At 37.6% G+C, this 5,016-nt stretch overlaps 1 pseudogene; it reads left to right on the top strand.

The window, feature by feature from the left end:
* Positions 1-3,097: 3,097 nt before the first annotated feature.
* Positions 3,098-3,256, top strand: LOC114005895 (phorbol-12-myristate-13-acetate-induced protein 1 pseudogene; annotated as a pseudogene).
* Positions 3,257-5,016: the final 1,760 nt, after the last annotated feature.

Genomic DNA, 5,016 nt, shown 5'->3' with positions numbered 1-5,016 from the left:
GGGATTGTGTGGCCATCCCCCCTGGGGGGTGATTTCTCACTTTCTATCTATCTGTCTGTCTCTCTGTCTGGCTTGCACACGCGCCCTATAGCAAAAAGCTCTCCAAAAAAAAAAGAGAGAAGACTTGGGACCAGCAGATGGTGTGTGTAGTGGTTGTCACATGGACTGTCACATGGTTAATCAAGATCGAGTCCTGGTCTTGGTGGCTTCAAAATTATGCTGAGTATGTGTTCATGTGTGCCCAAGATCGCGGGAGAGTGGAGGAGAAGGGATTGCAGCATAGCCATTGCCCCTGTTGGGGGGGAGGAGGTGATTTCTCACTTTCCCTCTCACTGTGTCTGTCTCTCTGTCTGTCTCTCTGGTGAGCACACATGCCGTAAGTCAAAAACCTCTCAAAAAAAAAAAAATAAGAGAGAGAGAGAGAACACTCAAGTCACTAATATAAATGAAAGAAAGGTAATCATTATTCATTCCATGGACTTTAAAAGGATAATAAAAACAGTGTGAACAGTTCTGTTCTCACAAATTTGATAACTTAGATAAAATGAACCAGTTCCATGAAAGTACGATCTACCTAAAGCCATATAAGGAGAAATAAATATATTGGAATAATCCTATATCTATTTAAGAAAATAAAGTAATAATTAAAAACACTCTAGAAAAGAAAGCACAAGGCCCAGTGTTTTCACAGGTAAAGTCTATCAAACATATTTTGAAGACATTATGCCAAAATATCTACAATATTTTTCTAGAAAATAAAAATAGGGAGAGCTTCCTTTTTTTTTTTTTTTTGAGAGAGAGAGTTTTTGTTTGGATATCTACAATATTTTTCTAGAAAATAAAAATAGGGAGAGCTTCCTTTTTTTTTTATTTTTTTTTTTTTAGAGAGAGAGAGTTTTTGTTTGTTTGGTTGGTTGTTGTTTTTTAACCACAGTTGACTATGTGAGAGTGCAGAAATGTAACCATTATGCCATCTGTTGATCCCAAGCTTCCTAAAATATTATATGAATCAGATAAACATTTCAAAACAGGAAAACTACAGAATAATATCTTTTATGAACGTGGATCCAAAAATTATCAACAAAATATTATCAAGTTGAATCCAGAAATGCATAATAGAATTATAGACCATGACCAAGTGAGATGTATTTCTGGAATGCAAGTATAGTCTAACATATGAAAATTAATCCATATAAGACACTAAAAGAATGAAAGAGAAGGAAAAAAAAAAACCCTATTTGATTGATATGGAGAAAGCATTTGAGACAATCTAACACCCTTTCATGACAAAATCACCTAAGACACTAGGGACACAGGGTAACTCTCTCACCGTAATGAAGGCTGTGTATGTCAAGCCCACAGTCAAGAACACTCAGTGGGTAAGGGTGAAAGGTTTTCCTCCAAGATGAGAACCAAGACAAGGATGTCGGAATTTGCTACTTCGTTTCAGCACAGTACTGGAAGTCCTAGTCTGAAGAACTAAAATTATCTCTATTTGCAGGTGACATGGTCTCATATATAGAATATTCAAAAAAATCTACAAAAGAACCTGTAGAACTAACAAACAAAATCTTTGAAGTTGCATAATACAAACTCGATGCAGAAAAAGCCAGTTTTGTTTATACAGTAATGATAAACAATCACCAAATGAATTTAATATTTGTCTCAAAATATTTAGAAGACAGTGAACATTCATAACACAAAAGTAATGATAATTGTTTGAGATGCTGGATATGTTTATTGTTCTGCTTTGATAATTACACACTATTGTACTGTAATGAAAAGTGAAAAATTACACTGTACCCTGTAAGTATGTACAAGTATTATATGCCAACGAAAGTTATAATAATTTTTAAAACTTAAAAATGATGAAATTTTCAGTAACATAAAAAACACCTTAGAAGATTTGTGCACTGAAATCTGAACAACATTGCTAAAAGAAAGTTAAAAAGACACAATACATTTAAAAAAAATCTCATGTTCTTGGAAGAATTCATATTGTTAAGTTGTCAATACTACCGTAAGAAATCTATAGATTTAATGGCATCATTATTAAAATCCCAATAGCATTTTTTTAAGAAATAGAAAAATTCATTCTAAAATCTATAAAGAGTCTCAAAGATCCCACAAAATATTAGGCTGTCCAGACAATCTTGGGGAAACAAACAAACAAACAAACAAAAAACACACACACAAAAAAGCAAATTTGGAAACCTCATACTTGCTTATTTCAAAATTTATTACAAAGCTATAGCAACCAATGGGGCAGTATTGACATAAAGACGTTTGTACATACCATGAAATAAAATAGAGAGCCCAGAAATTGACCCTCACATACATAGCAAATGCGTTTTCACGATGATTGTTTAGTCCACTCTATCACTAACAACTGAAATTACCCTGCATAATTTATAAAGTGCAAAGGTTTATTTAGCTCACAGGTTTGGAGGTCCAAGGTCAAGGGTCTGAATCTGTGAGACTGAAGAGTCCCAAGGCAGCACCCAGCATGACCTAGCAAACAGCAAGAGCAGAGATGTGTCCTTATGACTGCTCCTCACGTGAAGCTTCCAGGAGTCAATCTCTAGGGTCCATCCCCACGACCTCATGCAATCCCGATCACCTTCCAAAGGCTTCATTAAGTCTCCACCCTCTTGACGACATAGCGATAGGTCATCAAATTTTAATACTTGAATTTCTGGAGGACACATTCAAACCACAGCAGATCCCAAGATCACTTAATAGGAAACGATATCTTCTTCAACAAATGGCACTGAGAAAACTGAATATAGCTGGGAAAAAAAAAACAAAGCTGAACCCTTATCTTACACCATGTACAAAATTTAGCTCAAATAGATTAAAGACTTAAGCGTAGTCTTAAAACCATAAAACTCTTAGAGGAAAACAAGGAGGGAAAGCTGCCTGACGTTGGATTTGGCAACTATGTTTTAGACCAAAACCACCAGCAGCAGCGCGCACCCGGTTCATACAGCACTCAGTCCGCCCTGCGCGCAGCTCCTTTCCTGAAGGCATGTAAAGGCTGGGTCGCGGGACCGAGGCTCCTAGGCTTGCAGTGCAGTTCTCCGCGGCCTCTGCAGAGATGCCTAGGCAGAAGGTGCGGAAGAACGCGCTACCGGGCCCAACGCTGGCTCCCGGAGAATTCAGAACCGAGTGCGCCACTCAGCTCAGGAAGAGTGGAGAAAGTTTCTGGCAGAAACTTCTGAATCTGATAACTGAGCTCTTCCACCCAGGAACCTGACTACTTCTAAAGCTTTTGCATGCGGAGACTGGAAGTTGAAAGCTTCCCCAAAGGAGCCTGCATTGCGATGGAGAGGCACAGGGAGAAGCCCGTTTAAAGGACACTCTCAGAAACGAAGATGGTGCACATTAAAAATGGATTTCTTGTTAGAGGTTTCTCGGAAGTCATTCTTTGGGATATAACACCACTATAAGAGCACTTTGTTTATTTTAAAGCAAGAATGGAAGAACTTGAAAATAGGGAAGTGATTAGGAATACATTTCTTCCTTAGAGATTCGTTCTAGTGATTCTGCTGAAGGACTTGAGAAGCAATGGAGGGGCAGTTCAGTTCTGATTTAGCTTTTTATTAGCAACTGCAGAGCAATGTATACGATTTGGTTTATATATATTATCCCGTTAAAAGGGAGAATTTCATTTCAAGAATGTCATAGTGAATGCTGATTTCTTAGGTCACTGCAAAATGTAAAATAATTTGATAATTTGTTTCTTGTTACTCAAATTGTATTGCTTCTGTTAGGATGACCTTTCATTAACTGTGTTCTTGTGGGCATTAACTGGAAAGTATGGAAAATTGGAAAGTAACTTTGATACAAGTATGGAAGGGGTTACTTGGTGCTGGTAAAACTCTTTCAGAATGAATATGAAGTGATAAAGAGCATGGGGATATTTTATAACTAGGAATAATAGTGATAATAATAAAAGGACTTAACTTTTTAATTGATGTAACTAAGTAAAACAAATATTCAAAAGTAAGAAGGAAGGAATGTGTTTTTAAAGAAGTTTCTAAACATTTTTAAAATGTCATTTCTCACACTAGCATCATGATATACATCCTATAAAAAGTGATCTTTAAAAAATTAAGAACGCTGGGAACTAGCAGTTAGCGTAATGGCTATGTTGCTGGACTCCCACGTGGTGGACCGCGGTTTGCGTCCCGGACCCGGTGGCTTAAAACTCACGCCAGGCGCGTTTGCGCGCGTGCCCAAGATCCCGAGAGGAGAATGGAGGAGAAGGGATTGCAGCGTGACCATCCCCTCTGGGGGGTGATTTCTCACTTCCTGTCTCTATGTTTCTCTCTGTCTGTCCAGTGGGCACACGCGCCCTCTAGCGAAAACCTCTCCCCCCCCCAAAAAAAAAAAATTAAGAATGCTGTAGACTCCCAAAACATTCAGACAAGGTAGGATGACCTCTGTCTTCTCTCTGTCTCTGGCTGGCTGTTTCACACACTCTCTCTCTCTCTTTAAATTTTTAATTTTTTTTCCTTAATTTTTCAAGCATCTCTCTTCAGTTGGGCCTTTTTTTTCACTTGTAAATTTCAGAAACCCATTTTAAAGCTGAGATGTGTCCAGGCATGTTGTGCGGTTTTAATTTTTTACTCTTTTGTAGTATTTTTCTACATTTTTTTTCTTTTTACTAATTTTTTTTAACCTTACTTTCTTACTCGAAGCTTTACTCTCCACACATTTAATGTCTAGATAGGCCTATTTGCACAATAGCCAAGCATCTGAATACTTCTAGAGTCATTGAAATCCTCAACACTTACTGAACCTCCTGCTTTAACAAAGACATTTCTTTTTATAAATCTGAACTCCTAATTTTACTATTGATACCACATTGCGAAGCACTGTGGAGGAGAGATTTTGTCACTGAATGACCAGAAACAACCCCAGAGGCACAAGAAACATGAGAAACTAAGAAAATAGCTCTCCCCTAAGGGAAAAGAACAATACCTCATCATCCACAGATAGTACAGTAGAATT

This window comes from Tupaia chinensis, unplaced genomic scaffold (genome assembly GCF_000334495.1).
Source record: "Tupaia chinensis unplaced genomic scaffold, TupChi_1.0 Scaffold144822_1, whole genome shotgun sequence".
NCBI classification, from domain to species: Eukaryota; Metazoa; Chordata; class Mammalia; order Scandentia; family Tupaiidae; genus Tupaia; species Tupaia belangeri.
The sequence above is the reverse complement of the archived record's forward strand: the minus strand, read 5'-3'. Positions and strand labels throughout refer to the sequence as shown.